The sequence below is a fragment of the Felis catus genome, chromosome C2, assembly GCF_018350175.1.
Source record: "Felis catus isolate Fca126 chromosome C2, F.catus_Fca126_mat1.0, whole genome shotgun sequence".
Classification (NCBI taxonomy): Eukaryota; Metazoa; Chordata; class Mammalia; order Carnivora; family Felidae; genus Felis; species Felis catus.
The window spans coordinates 127,655,985-127,676,250 of record NC_058376.1 but is presented as its reverse complement, the minus strand read 5'-3'; the positions used below and the strand labels follow the sequence as shown (position 1 = coordinate 127,676,250).

The window sequence follows — 20,266 nt, the reverse complement described above, 5'->3', positions numbered from 1 at the left end:
CCTAGAATAGGCAGATGTGCAGGGACAAAAAAGAAGAGAGGTTATGAGGGAAGGAGGAAAAGGGAATGGGGAGTTCTTGTTTAATGGACACAGAGTTTTATGTTAGCAATGATGAAAATGCTTTGGGTATATTTAGTGGTGGTGGTGGTTGTGAAACTATTTAATGTTGCTAAATTATATGCTTGCAAGTAGTTAAATTGATAATTAGCATATAACATATGCTTTGCCACAATACAAAGAAATGATGATAGAAAGAGAGGAATATGCTGCTAAAGCCTAAAAACAAAAACAAAAACACCAAAAAAAAAAAAGAAAAAAGAAAAAAAGAAAAAAAAAAAACCCAGGATGGTGCTATAGTGAACATCTTTGTATAATAGAGAGCTCTGTAGGAATGCAAGTGTATCTGCCTGATACGTTTCCGGAATTGGGGTTATAGAATGAGACAGTGTGTGCATTTAAAATTTTGATATATGATGCCAAACTTTCTTTTAAAACATTGTGCTAGGTAATGCTCTGACCGTGAGATACAAAGTTGGTTTGATGCCAACCACAGTGTGATATCAAGTGTTTTCATCTTTGCCACCCTGACAGCTGACACAGGGTCCCCCTGGTAGATTTAATCTGCATTTCTCTTTGGGGCTTATGCTCTGTGTGTGGGAGACTCTGGAGATCAGGAGTCATCTTGGTCCCAGGTCAAGACAGAAACAGGTCAGGAGCAGCCTGGAAGCACAAGGGAGGGCTGGTTGGCTGGGCTGACTCAATTTACTCCTTCCTCAACCTCCCTCCTCCCTCTGCTTGTTGCATCAACCTTATCCTGTGATTCATGGGGCCATGGAATGGCTTGTGGAAGAGAGCCTGAGGCGTCCAGTTGCCTAACAAAAGTAGGAGTCCTTGATCTGTTCCCTTCCCAGCCTTGAAAGCCTCTGTCCACAGCTAGGGACGGCAGGCTTACTCCTTCTTGATCCTTACGGAGGCTATGCTCCCATCACATGTACCTCCTGGTTTCCAACCCACACTCTTAGACCTCCCAAAAAAACCAGAACAAGGGTATTCCTTCTTTTATCATCTCTTGGGCCAGTGACTTGCAGAGATAAAGCCAGAAATGTGAGGGTGGTGAGGGGATCCATGAAAAATGAATTCTCTGCAAACTCTAGTCACTCATGTTCTTATTATCTTATGGCTTCCACAACAGCACAGAATTCTTTGGAAGGAACCTCTTCAATTGAGAGGACAGGGGCTGGCCCTTTCTGGGATGCAGCTCTGTCCTGGATCAGGGCAGGAAGCACAGAGTCAGCTGGCATGCCTTGGTCTTCTTCACAGAGTGTGCTGAGGAGCCAAGGCTCCTTGATTTATGTACATTCGTCCTGTCTGAAGAGCACCTTCTCTTGGCTTCAGTCCAGAATTCCAAACCCCCATGATCAATCTGAACGAATCTTAGCTCACTCGCTGGCACTTCGGTCATTTCTTCCAGCTTTCTGTCACTTCCTGATTTGATATACATTCTGTTAAATATTTTTCCTCCACGTTATGGATTAAAATGTTGATTAGGTCAGGACCAAGGGCAATGTCAGGTGGTGACATCCCATTCCTCAAGGCTGACAGGATACAGTTACTTAACAGAATTATTACTAATGGGATGGCTGAGGTCTCGGCCAACTATCGTGTCCATGGTGAGATCACGAGGGGCTCAGACTCTGCTGAAATCAGGATGCCCAGGACTGTGGGAAGAGCTGGGGGACAAGTGGGAAGGACAAAACTTAGTGCCTGAGTTCTGACCGCCGTGGAAGAAGTAGACTGTGCAGTGAAAGTGGAGGGGGTGGGTCGGGACAAAGTACTGGCTCGGTGTGTGGAACTGAAAGAGGAGAGAAGGGTAGTTGCCTTCAGACCTGTAAGTACAATTTGAGAATACAAATAATGAACATACACATAGAGCTTCCCATGTGCCAGACATGGTCCTATGCACACTTATATATATGAACTCATTTAATCCTCATGCATCCTGTGAGCAGAGGTAATGATTATCCCCATTTTACAGATAAGGACACTGAGGCATGGAAGATGGTTAAGGAACTTGTACTTGAGTCATACCTCTGGGGTTTAAACCCAAGCAGGCTGGCCCCAGTGCATGTGCTCCTAACTGCTACACTTCTGTGGCCTTGGCAGGTGCAGCTTCCATCATATTATTGACTGAATTTCAATGAGTGCACTGGCATGTTCAGCTTCCAGAAAGAGGACTTGGAAATTCCAAATCTCTCCAGGGGTAATCTCTCCAGGGCCAGCAGTGACTGTGGAATCTTTTCTTAGCAGACAGGAGGAGTGAAAGTGACTGCTAGGAGTTGTTGGATTATCTCCCTCCAGAGGTCATCCCCTCTGATGAGAACGCATGACAGTATTTCCTAACAAGTGGAAAAGGCACAGAGCCAGCAGGAGAAGGTCTGGCTCAAAGGAGGGCTTTGCCATCACCTGACACCTTGGTCTTCGGTCGCTTCAGCTATGGAAAGATGAGGCTGATCTAGAAGACAACTTGAGTGTAGTTACTGTCTTAAGCAACAGTTTAGTGTGTCTTGAGAGGGGGAACGTAAGTCACATATCTGGGTGTCTGTGAGATAAGTGCGTTCAGTGCTGGCAGACCCTTTACTGGACCGGTGTTGTCAACAGCCTGATGGACTTGCCTATCCATCACACTCCGCTGCAGAGTCACAGAGCCCTGTGCTGCCTCTGGAGATTGGAGCAGCATAATCCCATATCTTTCATTAGATCCAGCAGCAGCAGCAGATGTGAGAGCAGGGGTTCTCAGCCCAGCAGCAACGAGACCGAAGTCCACCGATACCGTGGACCATCTACAGAGTCTGATTCACTCCTCACACTTTAGGGGGCAGAGATCAGGACCACTTGGACACCGTTTCCAGGTGTGATTCTGAGAATCATCAGAGTTTGAAAACTAGTGGTCTGGGGGTGTGGCTCTGAGTCATTTCTGAGAGCTTCAAGTGTTTTACTGTGCAGCTAAGGGAGTACAATGGGCAGGCTCTCCTATATCTAGGTGTTAGGGGTGCAGAGGGTAGCAGAGGAGAGAGAAGCTAAGGCCAGCCTTGGTAAGCTCACTTGGGCTGGGCAAGTTTAGGATGGGCTGCCCCTGAGGCTTCAGGCACTTGCCCAGGGCACCAGAGCCCCAGAGATGGCCAGGGGTTTTGCAAACTGCCAGAGAAACTTCTCAGTGCAAACCATTGCAAGGTTTTCCTAACATCCTGATACTGGAAAATCTAGGTCTGTTGGGCCTAGACTAGTTCAGTTTTTAGCCAGCTTATCTCCCAATTTGACTTCTTTTAATCTCATTTTAATTATTTTTTTCAAGATTGATACAATTTAAGTACTAACTAGAACATCATTGAAATCTGTTATTTTAAACAAAGGCCTTTCTGATTATGCTTTTTAAGGTTTTTTTGTGAAGTGAATTCAAGCCCATTATTTGTTTTTTTTTCAATTAAGTAATATACAAAAGTACCCAAAAAAGGAAAATGAAAAAGAAAAAAGGAAAAATTACTTCCCATTTCCACCACGGAGAAGAAATTAACATTTGGTGAACATCATCACCACACTCTTTCTCTGATAGAATGATAGCTAATTAGGTAAATTGAAACACTTTTACAAAAATAGAATGTTACTGTACACATTTTTAAATTAAAAGCAATATGTTTAATTTGATTTGAATTTAATAGACAAAAAATTCAAATGGAACTTCAAAAAGTGCTGAAGTTCAGAAATATTTTTTCTTCATTACAGGTTTTCAGTTTCTGAAACAATTTCTGTAAAGTTTTTTATTTATTGGGAGGCAGGGGGAGATGCGATTTTTTTTTTTCCCCTGATTCTGAAATTTCCCAATGTCTGCCTGGATCCTGCCACTCCCTGCATCCCAAACCCTGGATGTCTTAAGGCACTATTTTTATATGGAGGAGGTGTGAAGCATCTGTGTTCTGTTCCCTGCCCTGGGGGCTCTGCCTGGCCCTCCACTCCCTTCAGTGCCTTCCCCTTCTTTCACTGGGTTTCTTTATTCCAGCCTAATGAGTCCCAGGCCTTAAAGTGCATATGAATCGCTTGAGGGTTTGGGTAGATGGCAGATGCCTGTGCAGTAGGTCTGAGGTAGGGCCTGAGGGTCTTGATTTCTAACAAGGTCCCTTATGATGTCCATGTTGCTGCCCTTAAGAACCACGCTTTGGTAGACAAATTCTGAAATTTTTTTTGTTTATTTCGGTGTTAACCAGATTCCATCCTCCCCCACCACCTCCACCCACCTGGCCCTGCTACCTCCTTGGTGCTGTGTTCCCTGAACTGTGGCATTCTTTTTTTCTTTTTTATTAATTTTTTTTAAATGTTATTTATTTTTGAGAGAGAGAGGGACAGACAGAGAACAAGCAGGGAAGGAGCAGAGAGAGACACAGAATCTGAAGTGGGCTCCAGGCTCCAAGCTGACAGCACAGAGCCTGACACAGGGTTCGAACTCACAAATTGCAAGATCAAGACCTGAGCCCAGTCTGACGCTTAACTGACTAAGCCACCCTGGCACCCCATGAACTGTGGCATTCTTGACAATGCCTGGATCTTCTTGCCTGTTTGTGTGCAGGGGGTGAGGAACAACCTACCTGGGTTTAAAACACATAGTGACTTGGGGTACCTGGGTGGCTCAGTGGGTTAAGCGGCCGACTTCAGCTCAGGGCATGATCTCTTGGTCAGTGAGTTCGAGCCCTGTGTCGGGCTCTGTGCTGACAGCTCAGAGCCTAGAGCCTGTTTCAGATTCTGTGTCTCCCTCTCTCTGACCCTCCCCTGTTCATGATCTGTCTCTCCCTGTCTCAAAAATAAATACAACATTAAAAAAAATTTTTTTTAATTTAAAACACATAGTGACCTAAAGTTTTTGTCCCCCCCCCCCCCCCCCCTCAGGATTGATGACATTGCTTCAGTGTCTTCTGGCATTGAACATTGCTGTGGTCAGTTTGGGGCAAAGCCAGAGTGTTATTTTTTTAATTATTATTATTTATTATGTTTTTTAGGTGATATGCCTTTCTCCACCTGGATGTCCAGAGGAGTCCTTCTTTAGGCTTGAAGTTTAGTGATTCACCAGGATATGTCTTGATTTGATCTTGGGATGTGTTCTGGCTTTTTCAAAATGTACTTTCAAGCTTTTAATTCAGGAAACCTTTCTCCCATAGGCCTGTAAATTGTTGTTGCTCTCCTTTTGGTGTCTCTTCTGCAGAGCAACAATGATGCATATGTGGGTGGATGCACAGGGGGACATGTTTTTGTCATAGGTGCTGTAGGCTGTGACCCACTGAAGCTGTTACCCTCCCTACTCTACACTCTCTTCTGGAAGTTTCTCCAGGCCAGGGTCTGTCTGCCCAGGAGCCCTGGAAATGGGGGCAGAGATAGAAGAAAACCCTCTGGGCTGTACCACAGGTTCCCACAATTTCCTCTGCACCTTGCAACTCCCATATATTGGGCCTTTCTGCATGCTATCTTGGCCTTTAGAGAAATCCGATCTTGCCCAACTTCTGAGGTTTGTCAGTTTTCAATATTCTTCCAAATTCCCCTGCATTTTCTATTATGTGGTTTATAGTGCTGGCTGTTTATTTATTTTAATAAAGGTTGATATTTCATCTCTTCCTACAAGAAAAATCCCTTTTCTTTTTTGCATTTAGCTGGTGATCTGTGGGAGGAGGTAGAAGGCCTCAGAAACAACTTTGCTTTCCTCTACCTTTCTTTCTTGGCTGAGTCCAGGATGTGGTTTAATTTGATGCACAATTAATTGGCCTATTTTCCCCTCTTTTCCCAGAACATGGCTAACGGGGGGTGCACATGACCAATAAGTGCCTGGCTCTCTGTCCCCACTGCCCTGGTTCCTGTAGCTGTACCAACTCAGTTCTGAGGCTCCCATGGGCCAACTCCATTAGAGGGGAATCTCTTTCAGCCGAACCTTCTCAGCTTGTGTCTCTGGGAAGGCTGTTTTATTGGCAAATGATGAATGAGAAAAGAGTCTGAAACTACCAAACCCATTGACCTGGTTCTTTGGGTGAAAGCCATCATTTCATGTACTATTATTTGCATATCTGTGCTTTATTGGAAAACAGGGAATGTTGGCTAGAAGTACTTCAAGGTGGGCCAAACCTCCCTTCTTCAGTTAATTTCAAGCCATGACATCATAATAGATGTGGCACCTGACCACTTCAGAGTGAAGGCCTTTCAGTCTCCAGAATCGCCCCACCTTTAACCCATTTAGTAGGATTGTGCCCAACAGGAGGGGTATCCTCTGCACTTGGGAGAAAGGAAAGTTGAGAGCACAGAGGTGGGCGTCACTGACCCACCTTGTTTGTACCAAAAGCCATGAAACAGGTGACGATGACCCCATCATCTCAGGACTTTAGTAACAGATACCAGGGGGTTGAGGAAGGTGCAGAGTGTGGTCTCTCCCTGTGATGCCTGCCCAGTGACGCCCACCTTCTCACGGGATAGCAGTGAAGTCGGGGCCTGCCTGTCAGGGAGGATGGGAGGTGAGCAGATTGTGAGCACTGGGAGGCAGCAGCCTGACTCATGTATCACCCCAGAGTGCTGCGGAGCCCAGATGTCAGAGGACACATGTGGGAGAGCTGGCTGCAGATGTAGACGGACGCTCTTAGTGTGGCAGCAGGGAGGGAACGGGTGGAGGTGCCAGCCACTGGCTGAGAGTCTGTGGCTAAACTCAGGAAAGCAAAGGAGTCTTGTCCAGACCCCTGCCTCCAGCCAAGATTGTGACTGCTGCTCCCCCCACTCCTAGGCCACGGGCTGGAAACGACCCGGTTCTCTATCTATGGAAACGCCTCAACGCCTTCCCCAGTGTCTCCAGCCTCCCTTGGTAACCAGAGGCTAAAGTTACAAATGCAGCTGTTTCCTCTTGGCTATGGCTTTAGCACATTGTAAACACTAGACTGTAAAACTGACTCAATTATACACCTCGCAAGAGAGCTTATTTCTGCTTAAATTCAGCTACTTTTACAAAGTCTGATGGAATAAGGTTGCTGTGGAAGTTGAAGACGGGATTCCATGTCGTAGTGGATGTACGTCTGGTGTGTGCGGGTGGGTAGGGGCACTACCTGGAGTCTGAACGCTTCTTCCTACTTGGAGGTGGGGAGGGTTGTCTTCCTGGAGAGTGTGAGGAAGTCCAAAGGGCCCAGGTGTTCCTCCTTCCCACCTTTGGGGAGCTGGAGCATGGGTACCCGGCCAGGTAGCCCAGCCACCTGGATGTTCCTGACTTAAGGCTTTGACTTTTTAGAGAGTGGCTGGAAGATTTGGGAGAACTAGGACTTTGGCCACAGCATTAAGTCCTAGCGAATGCATCTGCATTGTTAGGATGGTCGGCAGGGCAGAGGGGCTATTGGGACGCGTAGCCTGGCCCAGACCCTCCCTGAGGTGTTGCCGGGGCTCTGGAGCCCAGCCTGCCTAGTCTCCTGCCCAGCCTTTCTGATGATTCTGAGCACTGTTCCATGTTCTTCCGGAAGGCTGCCTTCCTTTTCTGTCTCTTACGTTGAACTACAGTCAATTTCTGTTACTATAACCAGGCATCCTCACTGATACAAGAGTGATGCTGAGTTTTGAGTCAGCCTTCCTAGGGGAAGGTTGCTTCCAGCAGAAAGACCATACCTATCGAGTGGATCAAGAAATGCCCATTCATAATTCAGTAAATAACCAACTATATGCTGGTGGCAGGCACTGTGCGAAACACTAGGAATCGTGTGCCCTCACGGAGCTTAGGCCCTGGTGGAGGAGACATGCCTGTCTGGCTTCCAGATCACCATTCCACACGGGTCCCATTTGGAAGGCTGCCTGCCTGGTAGGAGGGTGTGCCATGTGTCCATGAAGCAGGTGCCCAGCAGGCCTTTGTGGGGAGTCAAGTAAGGTTTGGCATTCAGTAGTGGCAACTTGTCTAGAGACTGGCTTTCACGTAGGCACAAATCACCCACTCCTTTGTGTGTTATTATAGCTATTTCATCTAGTTTTTACTTTCTTGTTTTATTTTCCTATCTTCTTAATTAATAGACCTCAAGAGGGAGAGAATTGCTGGTCATGGCCACTCATAGATTTATCCTCTATCTTTAGGAATGAAGGGACACTAGGCTGCCAGGTGTGTATGTGTTTGGGGTGTTAGGAACCCCCACAGCAGCAACGCAGCCTCCCACACAGTACACAGGCTCCAATCCTGAGTCCTCCTCTGCAAGGCCATCCCATTTGGGCTTGGAGCCTGACTGCACCCTCCTGTGGGCTGGGCCACACTTCCCACCTTCCAATTTCTGTGCTTTTCTTGCTTCTCCATCTCTAAAGGTACTGGGCCTCTCAGTGTCCATTAGCCAGAGCCTCAGACTCCCTGGCTAGTCAGCATAGGCCCCAGTGGCCTTTGGCATGCCCCAGAGCGCAGGCACGGGTCATCGTCCAATGAAAAGGTAGCAAACATAGCAAACGTCCCTAAAGTGCTGATCCAGAGGTTCTTAACCTGGCTAACCTTGAGAACAACCTGGGGAGCTTTTAAACAAATACTGATGCCAGCCCCCATCCCTCCCCTGTCATTCTGACTGAATTGGCCCTTGTGGGGGTGTGGGCAGGGTATTTTTTTTTAACCTTTCCAGGTGATAACCATGAGCTTTCAGGGTAAAGAAGCGCTGTTTAAGGTCTTTTTTTTCTGAGATGACCCTTCAAGGAGGAACCAAGAAAAGGTTAGGGAAAGGAAGGGTCAGGTCAGAGGTAGAGCTTAAGGAAAAAGTGGTGGGCATGGCTGATGGGGCCGAGTAAAGAATCTAGGCGTGTGGACTGGATTGTCAGGCTCTGCCCAAACATAGCCACAATCTTGGTACATCTCTACAGCGAGAGGCACATAATTGTTTCTTATTTTTTATTTTTAATGGATCTGCCCTTTGGCCATGACCCTGGAGAAAAAAGGAGGGGAGCAGACCCTTTTAGTCTCAATCCCATCACTCTATAGCCTATCCTTTCTCTGGTGGGGTGGGGGAAAATGGTTTAAGGAACAAAGTAACAAGCATCTGAGCTTAAGACAAGGCCTGGGAAGGAAGATGGAGAGAGAGTGCCTGGAACTGGGGCTACTTTCAGTGGGTAGTCCGGGAAGTCTCTGAGCTAAGGGCAGGAAAATTAAAAGCCATTCCAGGCTTCCCAAGTATCATGAATTGATGCTTGGGAAGGGCATTCCAGGCAAAGGACCCAGCAAGGACAAAGGCCCTGAGGTGGGAAGGTCTTGGCAAGGTTGAGATTGGGTCTGAGGAGTAGGTGTGGGTCAGGTGGTATGGGACTTGTAAGTTGTCCTCAACTTACTTTTCTGATGAGTAGAGATGACCTCACTCCTCTTCAGCATCATCATACCTCATCCTGAATAGGTAGAGGTGGAGATTTGGAAATTGAAGAGCCTTCACTTTGAAGTGGTCAGGTGCCCTATCTATTATGATGTCATGGCTTGAAACTATACTGAAGAAGGGAGGCTTGGCCCACCCTGAAGTACTTTCAGCCAACATTCTCTGTTTTCCAGTAAAGCACAGATGTGCAAATAATTGCATGTGAAATGATGGGTACCTGTGGCTTTCACCCAAGGAGCTGGGTCAGTGGATTTGGTAGTTTCAAACATTTTTCTCATTCACCATCTGCCCATAAAACAGCCTTTGCAGAGACACAGCTTAGGCAGAAAGTGTATTCCCCCTCTGTGTGTGAAGGAAGCCACTGGAGAGTTTGGAGGAGGTGAAAGGTGGACTGACTTAAGTGAAATAATAATACCACCCTGACCAGTGTGTGTGGAGAACTGGTGGCAGTGGAATTCCGAAGGCAAGGTAGGGGTGTCTGGGTGGCTCAGTCGGCTGAACATCAGCTCAGGTCATGATCTCATGGTTCATGGATTTGAGCCCCGAGGTGGGCTTTGCACTGACAACGTGGGGCCTGCCTCAGATCCTCTGTCTGCCTCTCTCTGCCCCTCCCCTGCTCCCTCTCTATTTCTCTGTCTCTCTCATTCTCAAAAATAAATAAACATGAAAAAATAAGAAGGGAAGGCAAGGGGGCTGAGGCTGAGAGGGGCAGTGTCCCTCCCATGGTCACCCAGCACTCGAGTGACAGAATTGAGCCCCGCCAGAGCCTGGAAACCAGGTGGGCAGGCCCAGATCCAGAATCCTGAAGGGCAGTGTCCTCCCTCTAAGGGCTCAGGCTCCTCCCACTTGCCAGGAAATCAATAGTTTTACTCCCCGCCCCCCCCCCCCCCCCCCCGCACCCCGCCTTCTTTCAAGATCAGAATAGGAATTTCACTCCATGCATGGCTTCCATCCCATCCATTTGATGCCTTTCCTTTAAAAATATCTCTTAGGCTTATTTCTTAGGACCCTGGCCAGGAGTATTTTCTTCCTTGAGAGATTCCCAGGCAGTTCTCCCCTCAGGCCTGGGCTTTCACCAGCGAATGACTCCCTTCCCTTCTCTCTAAGCAGCGGATGAAGGCCTCGAGCTTGAGGGGGAGGAGGAGGCAGAATTGGCAGACTTCTTCCTCAGGCACGCTGGGAAAGATTGTTTAAATTTAGGCCTTACCCTCCCAGAATGAAAATAAGTTATTTTTATGTGAGTAAGTGTTAGTTATTGAATTAAATATAAGTACGGGGCACTTCTCCTAATTTATAGCTCCGGTCTGGGAGCTGAGGCGGTCTGCGTCATCCGGGCACCCTCCTCCACGGGCCACACTGGCTTCTCCGCTTCTCCCACCCTCTGTGCTCATCTGTCTTGGTTGTCTCTCCCAACTTTGTCAAACGTAACGTGAAAGAAAGGGAAATTAAAAGAAAACAAAAGAGAGATTTTCCAAGAGGGGAAATCAGATTTATCCTGAGGTAATTAAATGTGTAGGAAACTGAGAACAAAGGATTGCAAATAGTGTTGTGTGTGTGCGCGTGTGTGTGAGTGAGAGAGAAAATAAATCATTATTTCCCAGGCAGCCAGAGCCCTCTGATGAATCTTAAATTCAGGTGCCTTTGAGGTGGAATTGGCAGGGGAAGCCAAATGCGGGCTTTGTGTGGCTGCAGCTGAGTGCTCAGGTGTCCGGGGCAGCTGCACACACCGTTGTCAGCTTCCCGTGGCTCCCCACAGCCCCTCGGCATGTCCCGGGAGGGTGGGGGGGTCACTGAGGGAGCCCCGCCCTGCCATGGCTGGGAGAAGCACCATCCACCCCCTTTATATGTGGCCTTCTGCTCCCACCTCCCTGCAGAACTGGCCGTCCCTGTCTGTGCACAGGGCCCTTGTCCCTGGACTTTTCTTTTGTTTTTCTCATCCACTAGAGGCTGAATACATTGGGGTCAAGGACTGTATCCTTTATTGTCATTCCTAAGTGTCTACTGCAGGGTCTGGCCTACTGTGGTCACTCAGTATGTGTTTGAAGGAGTAAGTGAATGAATGAATGGGCCTAGGGAGTAAGTGAATGAATGAATGAATGAATGGACCTAGGAGGGACCCTCATTCATTCAGACGCATTAAGGTCATCTCACTGCCATATTTGACACATACATCACCTGTGCCTAGGCTGTGAGGTGGGGTGTGACGAGAGCTCTGGGAAGGACAAGGTGGGGGGGAGGAGCAGGGAGGTAGAAGGTGGTGCTTAAACTGGGCCTTGACAGATGTCCAGTTTTTGTGAGGTCCCCATCAAGCAAGCAGCAGTCACCCCATCCTCCCCACACTCTGCCCAACTTAGACCGGTAAAGGCATAGGTCTTCCGAGAGACAGCGCTCATGAGTGGCCAGCAAGGCTTTCAAAAGCTATGATGGGCATGCTGAGCAAGGACCAACCTCCTTGGGAAGCTTTCTGGAGCCAGAGTCTCCACAACCCATCTTCCTATCTGCCAGCGCCTGGGCTTTTGCTGATACTGTTAGTTCCTTCTGTAATAGCCTTCCTCCCCTTCTTCACTGACCAGCTCAGATGTCACCTTCCTCCCCTTTGCAGATTCTTGAAAGCTTTGTTTATGCCATGGCCATTTTCCAGCCTGTCATACTGCTCCTGATCTACCTTTTCTCATGACCCACCCATCCATAAGTGGCACAGGACATGGCCACATCCCACTCAGCTAGCCTAGGAGGTGCTGAATAAATGCAGGGCTTATTTCCTTTACAGACCAATGTCCTAATGCTTTTTGAGTGACAGTGGGGGACAGGGATTTTACATGGCCTTTGCATGATGATCTCAATTTCTTCCTCAATGCTGGATAGGAGTGGGTCTTGCCAGCTGATGGGGACTGAAGGATAGAAATTCGGGGCTGAGGCTGTGCCTTGGAAAGGTTGAGGCAGAGGGGGCCACAGGGTAAGCGGCAGCCTTGGGTAAGTCAGCCCGAGAACCTGTGCTTTCGGAGTGATCTTGCCTTTCTACCGAGGCTTCACCATCACAGGCTGCCCAGCCGAGCTCTGCTTACAGTGCTTTGAAATACCTGGAGGGCTCCATACTGGGGTCTCCATGCCTCAATCTTTGCCCCCAGGAGAGATGGGGGCTGCCCACCAGAAGCAGGCTTGGCTACTTGGGGATTCCTCCCCACCTCTTTCCAGAGGCCTGAAATTCTTCCACTGAGACATTGTTATTATTTTATTGTGATAAAATACACATAACCTAAAACTTCACTGCTTAACCACTTTTTAAAATTTAAAAAAAAATTATTTATTTATTTATTTTGAGAGAGAGAGAGAGCAGGGGAGCAGCAGCAGCAGAGAGGGAGAGAGAGGGAGAGAGAGAGAGAGGGGGAGAGAGAGAGAGAGAGAGAGAGAGAGAGAGAGAGAGAGAGAGAGAGAGAGAGAATATCCTAAACAGGCTCCACACTCAGCCTGAAGCCTGACGCCGGGCTCGATCTCACAACTGTGAGATCATGACCTGAGCCGAAATCAACAGTCGATGCTTAATTGACTGAGCCACCCAGGTGGCCCTCTTGCTTAACTATTTTTAAGTGCACAGTTCAGTGGTACGAAGTGCATTCTCACCTCTGTGCCTCCGTCAGCACCTTCCATCTCCAGAACTCTTTTTGTCTTGCAAAATTGAAACTCTGTCCCCATGAGACACTGACTCCTCTTGACCCCCTAGCCCCAGCCCTTGGCAACCATCATTCTATTTTTGCCTCCCCACTTACCCCACCCTCCAGCCTCTGGTAACTACCATTCTACTCTCTGTCACTGTGACTTTGCTGTGTATGTGTGTATATGGATGTGTGTGTTTATACACACACATATATATTCATTCTACGTGTAAGTGAAATATTGTCTCTCTACATCTGGTTTATTTCACTGAGCATAATGTTCTCCAGGTTCATTCATCCATGTTATCACCAGCAGCAGGATTTCCAGCCTTTTTAAAGACTGTATGGTATTCCATTATATTATGTTATATCACAGTATGTACAGTGAAATATATATTCCATTATAATAAATATATATCTCACATTTTCTTTAATCATGAAACATTCTTTTCACTGGATTCTAAATGTTCTTTAGTCTTCAGTGTGATCCATGTTAGAACAAATACGACTTTGAGGCACCTGGGTGGCTCAGCCAGTTGAGCATCTGACTTTGGCTCACGTCATGATCTCGGGGTTCATGAGTTTGAGCCCCGCATCGGGCTCTGTGCTGACAGCTCAGAGGCTGGAGCCTGCTTCAGATTCTGTGTCTCCCTCTCTCTCTGCCCCTCCCCCGCTCATGCATGCTCGCTCGCTCGCGCGCTCTCTCTCTCTCTCTCTCTCTCTCACTTTCTCTTAAAAAATAAATAAACATTAAAAATTTTTTTTAAATAAAGAACAAATACCACTTTGGACTAAAAGACCTTCACGCTTATCAGTGATATCAATAATAGCTTTATTATTCTTTGTGAGACTCAGCCCTACAGAGATAAGAAGCCTAGATAAATTAGAGCAAATGAATGGGGGCCCTTAGTCAATGCTATGGTCTGAATATTCATGTCCCCCCAAAATTCATATATTGAAGCCCTAACCTCTAAGGTGATGGCGTTAGGAGGCAAGGCCTTTGGGAGGTGATTAGTCATGAATGTGGAACCCTCACAAATGGGATTAGTGTCATTCTAAAAGAGGCCCCAGAGAGCTCTCTCCTCCCTTCAGCCATGTGAGGACATAGTGAAAAGACTGCAGGCCCGAAGAGGCCCTCACCTGACCATGCTGGGACTGTGATCTCAGACTGCCAGCCTCCTAAACTGTGAGAGACAAATTTCTATTGTTTATAAACCACCCAGTCTGTGGTGTTGTGTTATAGCAGGTCACGCGGACTAACACAGTCAGCTTGGTCAGAAGGTGGGGCTGCCTCCAGAGGTTGGCTGGGCCTTTACGGCTGCCCCCCTACAGTACTCTGGGGCAAGGGAAGGTGGGGAGGGGTGTGTGCAAAGCAGATACCAGCTTTTAAAGGAATTGCATTGCAGTTATTCCTCTTCTGGCCAAAGACTTATCTGCAGATGAATATTCCAGAAAATATGCCCATCGTAGAAAACAAGGACTCTGCAGGAAATATAAAGAAAAACTGACCATCACCCAGAGTGCCACCACCTAGTGATCTTTTCTGCAAGCCCTTTGCTGTATTTCATGTTAGCATTGTGTGTATATGGGATCATATTGTAAGCAATTTTATATCCTTCATCCATTGAACATTACATTGTGATCATTTTCCCTGTCATTAAATTTATTTGAAAACATCATTTTTAATGGCTGCATAATATTCAGCCTTGTGGCTGATCCATAATTTATTTAACAATTTCTCCCTTTTTGAGCACTGATGTTCATTCTAATTTGTGGATATTATAAATATCCACAAATAATGCTGTGAACATCCTCATGCATAAATCCTTGGGTATTTTGTGCTTATTTCTTGAGGACGGACTCCTAGATGCAGAAGAAAGGGGATGTGTATCTGGTCGTAGATCTGGATGCTGATTCCCAAGCTGCTTTCCAGCATGGTCTCCAGGTGAAAGCTTTGCCACAGTAGAAAAGAATGTCCTTGTTCTAGTACCTTCTTGTGTATTGAGCATTTCTTCCTTCCTTGCTTCCTTCCTTCCTTGCTTCCTTCCTTCCTTCCTTCCTTCCTTCCTCCCACCCTCCCTTCTCTTCCTTTCCTTTCCTTTCCTTTCCTTTCCTTTCCTTTCCTTTCCTTTCCTTTCCTTTCCTTTCCTTTCCTTTCCTTTCCTTTCCTTTCCTTTCCTTCGGAAAAGAGCACTTTATTTAGTTATTTCTTTAATTTGTTTATTGAGAGAGAGAGAGAGAGAGAGAGAGAGAGCGCGCGCACATGTACACATGAGCTGGGGACAGGGGAAGGGGGCAGAAGGAGAGAGAGAATCTCAAGCAGGCCCCACACTTAGCACAGAGCCCAACCCGAGGCTTTATCTCATGACCCTAGGATCACAGCCTGAGCTGAAATCAGGATTCGGATGCTCTACTGACTGAGCCCCCCAGGCATCCCAAGCATTACTGTTTCTTGAATCACTGCTAAGGTGATAGAATAATCACTGTTCATTAGCCTCTTAGTCATTTATTGTCCCTTCATTGTCTGCCCAGTTTCCTAATAGGGTGTCATCATTTTACTTACTATTTTTAAGTGTTCCTTATATAACAAGATTATTAATATTTTCCTATGTTACAAATATTTCTCCCAGTTGGTTATTTGCCATTAAATTTTTTATAACAGCTTTATCAGGATATAACTCATACAATTCACCCCATTAAAGTGTACAATTCAGTGGTTTTTAGAATATTCATAGAGGTGTGCAGCCATCACCACTATCAATTTTGGAACATTTTCATCATCCTAAAACGAAACCTCATACCCATCAGCAGTCACTCCCCATTTCACCTCAACTCCCCCTTTCCCCAGCCCCTGGTAACCACTAATGTACTTTCTGTCTCTATGGATTTGCTTATTCTGGGCATTTCATATAAATGGAATCATACAATATGTGGTCTTCTGTAGCTGGCTTCTTTCATTTAGCAGAAAGTTTTCAAGGTTGCAGCAGGGTCTTAGCATCTCCATCCGCCGTTCAATTTTGCTTATGATTTTTAATAGTAGAAGTTTAAAATTTTTATGTACTAAATATTTTGAGCTTGCCTTTCATGTTCTGCCCCCTCTCTCCTCAGGGCTTTTAATGCTTAGAATGTCCTTCAGTTAAATTTACAACTATATTTTCTGCTAGTTTTTTTTTTTTTAATGCTTCATTAAAACATTAGAATAATTAAATCTCAAAGTAATATATGGATATAGTCCTTTTTTAAATGGCTTTCGTTTTTATATCAACTCTGCAATCCACCTGGTGTGTATTTTAGTAAATAGTAATAGGGTGAGAGTCTAATTTAATTTTTTTTCCAATAGCCAATTGTCCCAGTGCATTTCTACCCCATTTACTTGGACTGCTTCCTTTGTAATTTATTAAGTTCCTAAATGTACTTGGGTCTACTTCAAGAATCTTCTGTTGCGGTGCTCTGTTTATCGATGATTGCACTGGTGCTGCACATTTTAACAGTTGTAAAAAGCAGGGGACAGTCTGGTTATTAGACAAGTTACCTCCCTTCAGTCTTCTTTTTATACTTTCTTAATTCCTTTACCCTACTTATCTTAGCAGAAGATCTTAGGTTTTTGTTTCTTCAAAATCCCTTCTCTTCTCTCTTTTTTTTAATTTTTTTTTTTTATTTTTGAGAGAGACAGAGACACCATGAGCAGGGCAGGGGAAGAGAGAGAGGGAGAGGGAGAGGGAGAGAGAGAGGGAGAGGGAGAGAGAGAGAGAATCCCAAGCAGGCTTCCACTGTCAGTGCAGAGCCTGATGCAGGGCTCAAACTCACAAAACCATGAGATCATGACCTGAGTGGAAACCAAGAGTCAGACACTTAACTGACTGAGCCACCCAGGTGCTCCTCTTCTCTTCTTTTTAACAGTGCTTCTCCCCTTCCCCAAACCAAACAGCCGCTCATGATTTCATTGGTTATGTTGTAAAGTTATATATTATTTTGGGAATTAATTACATTCAGTTTTCCATCCAGGAACACATTCCCATTTTGTCAAATCTTATTTTATATATTTTAGTAATGTTTTTAATTTTCTTCATTTTGGTGCCACAACTTAGGGCTATTCTTATGTCTTTGATTGCTTGTGATATTTTTTATAGCCGTTATGAGCAGATTTTTAGAAGTAGCTATTTCTAGTGTTAAAGAAGGGTGTTTGTTTGTTTCTTTTGCCTTTGTAATGGTCTGCATTCCTGAACCCTCTTTCTAATTATAAGATATTTTCCAGTTGTTTCCTTTGCGATTTCTGTGTCTGATCATACTGTCTGAAATAATGATTATTTCTTCCTTTCTAATAGTTATATCTCTAATTCCTGTTTCATTTCTTATTGCCTTGGTCTGATCTTCCAGAAAAGTGTAAAGCATTAGTGGAAGGGAAAGAGCTCATTTTCTCTCTAATTTTAACAGAACTGACTTTAGTTGTTTCATTAAGAATAGTGTAAGTTCAAAGTAGGAAACTAGGAAGAAAATAATGTATATTTACTTGAAAGAATAGTAAAGAGGAATATATTCAGTATGTTTTGAGGTAAGCATATGGTTTTCCTTATTGCTCAATTGACACAAGGTTTTGGTTACTGTTAGCAAAAATGATAAAAACTGTATTTTCAGTTTTGAGAGTAAATCTTAGTTGGCCATGGTGAATGATGTATTCGGTATATGATGCTTTTATTTAGATGCTCACATCTGTATCTGTACATTTTTATTTTGTTTTTTTATTAGTTATATTGGCACATTTTGGTGTAAGGTTTTACTAACTTCATAAAACAGACTATAGTTATATATATATATATGTATTTTAATATCTAATATTAACTAATATATAATATTAATTACAATATATAATAATATATAATGTTAAAGCATGGAGCTACCTGTTTGTTAAATGTTTAAAAGAACCCCCTATAAAAGTATTTAGTCTTGGAATCTTTTCCAGATATAAGCTTTGGTATTTTTCTTATTCTACCCTCACAACTGATTTCTTAAGGTTTTTGTTTTATCCTGTGTCAAACTCTGATAATTTACATTTTCCAGAAAAGCCATCCAATTTGTTGAGATTTTTCAATTCATTAGCAAGTGCTGTACAGAGAGATTTTTTTGGACTAGAAGGAACCACTGTCTGTGGTTGTGTCCCCTTTCCTATTATGATATTTATTTTCTCTCTTTCTCATTACTTAAAATAATAATACAGAGAACTTTACATGTAAATGGGTTTTATCACTCATCTCCAGCCACACCATTCTTGAGTTCTTCATTTTGATTCATCACTCAGTCAGGTGGAGTATGTTTTCAAGTAGTATTTTCTCTTCTAAATGATACATGTTATAATTTTAGAGTTCATACATATCTTGAAATGCCTTCGTGGCTCCGCATTTAGACCATGGATTATTGTATTGGTTGAATGTAAAATTTCTAGCCACAGCCATTTTCTGCAAAACTCAGTGGATATTGTTGTCTAATGTCTTCTGTTCTTTGTGGTGTTGCAGAGATGGTCAAAGGCAAGTCCTCCATTGATTATCTCATTTTTTGTTTTGCTTTTTTTCCCTGCATGAATACCTGTAGAATTTTAAAAGCTCTTTTAGATAACATTATTAGGGCCTTGAAACCTAATGTATTAAGGTGGATGAAACACGTCTGTCTGTGTGTGTATATTTCTGTGAGACAGAGAGATGGAGAGAGAGAGAGAGAGAGAGAGAGAGAGAGAGAGAGAGAGAGAGAGAGAGAGATTGACTGATTCAGTATGATGGGGAAACAGACGTTCTTAATGCCTTCAAGTATATCTCCTGCACAGTACAGCGGTTTTTCTCATCCTTGGCACAGAGCCATTTGTGCATTGTAGGATGTTCAGTGGCATCCTTGGTTTTCTACCCACTTTATGCCAGGAGAACCCTCTCCCTTGAAGTCATGATAGCTCCAGACGTCCCCAGAAATTATGAAATGTTTCCTAGGGAGCAAGATGGACCCCTGTGGAGAATCTCTGTCACAGAGGGGGGTGTGAACTTGTGTTCTAAATTCTAATGCAGGAACTGAACATCCTGCCTATCTTATTTCAGTTGGGCTCTAGTTCAAGCAAAAAAACAAAAAAAAACAAAAAAAAAACATATGTCTCAGTTTGTGTTTTTCACTTCCACTCCCATGGCTTTACAATTAGTGGAAATCCCGGAGGGTTTAACACTGTATCAAATTGTAGTTAATGTAGTGGCATTTGAGTTTTTACTTGCCTAGTTTTGACTGGTCTTTAGTGGGAACCTGGGAGAAACTGTCAGGCATTGCTGGCCAGCCACTATTTAAGACCATTTGCTGTGGATTTTCTCACTCTGTGCATTTTTATACTCAAACTCTTTAAAAATTTTTTTTGTTTCTTAGGGGAATTGGTCTTAATATATATGCTGGTGTTTCGGGTGAATATATCACTGGTTCAGATGGTAATTTGGGATGCCCAGTGAAGTAGTTTCTTCTGGGCCACATTGAAAAATGGTCCCTCTGTGACCTTAAATACGTGGTCAGCTCCTCAAGACCTGACGACACTTTTCTCAGGCCACAAGCGCTAATGACGACTGAGCTGAGCTATCAGCTTGCAGTCTACACCGAGTCAATTCTGAAACCAGGCAGTGATGAAAATCCCCCTCTAAATGCAAAGAAGTGTGAGACGCAGTCAAGGCATGGTGTGAAAACAGTTTGGCTGCGTACCCTTTGCCCAACTTCATCTCGAGAGACTCGGGAGAAAAAAACACAGAAACACCTCCTTTCCAGTTTTGTTTATTTTCACGTCACAAACTGTGCGGTGGGATGAAAACAGGGCCCTAGTGTGGCTCTGGTTGTGAAATGTGATTTTACTTCTTCTATTTTTAATCCCAGAATGGGAAAGTTCCAAATTATCTGCTAAAGCCACCTTTTTTGAAACCTTTCAACAGCATGGTTTAGAAACAACAATTGATGTGACCAGAATTTAGGGGGGATGTCCAAACCCCAGTCGGAGTGGAACATGTGTTTGGGGTTCCTTTTGCATTTGGCCTCCCTCTGACCCACCCCAGGGGGTACACCAGGACCTTCTTTTCCAGGTTGTTGTAGGCCCACTTGGGGGAGCGGCAGCTTTTCATTTTTTTTAATTAATTTTAGTTTTTATCAAAGTAATGGATTTAGAAACCCAATGTGTACCAAAATGAGAGAACATCAGCCTCCTGCCCACATCCCCCACCCCATCCTGTT

General features: G+C 44.7%; 1 protein-coding gene and 2 long non-coding RNA genes across 4 annotated transcripts in view; 2 read left to right on the top strand and 1 right to left on the bottom strand.

Annotated features, from left to right (window-relative positions):
- Positions 1–20,266, top strand: part of EPHB1 (EPH receptor B1) — a 430,079-nt gene that overhangs the window by 209,375 nt on the left and 200,438 nt on the right. The gene's annotated exons all lie outside the window — the stretch shown is intronic.
- On the bottom strand, positions 355–9,670 carry LOC109491491. Its single transcript, XR_002144876.2, has 3 exons — positions 9,343–9,670; positions 6,354–6,520; positions 355–720 (listed from the first exon to the last, which is right to left on the bottom strand). It is a non-coding gene; the product is annotated as an uncharacterized LOC109491491 (long non-coding RNA).
- On the top strand, positions 4,999–6,994 carry LOC123380123. The gene is made up of 2 exons (XR_006585478.1): positions 4,999–6,381; positions 6,803–6,994. It is a non-coding gene; the product is annotated as an uncharacterized LOC123380123 (long non-coding RNA).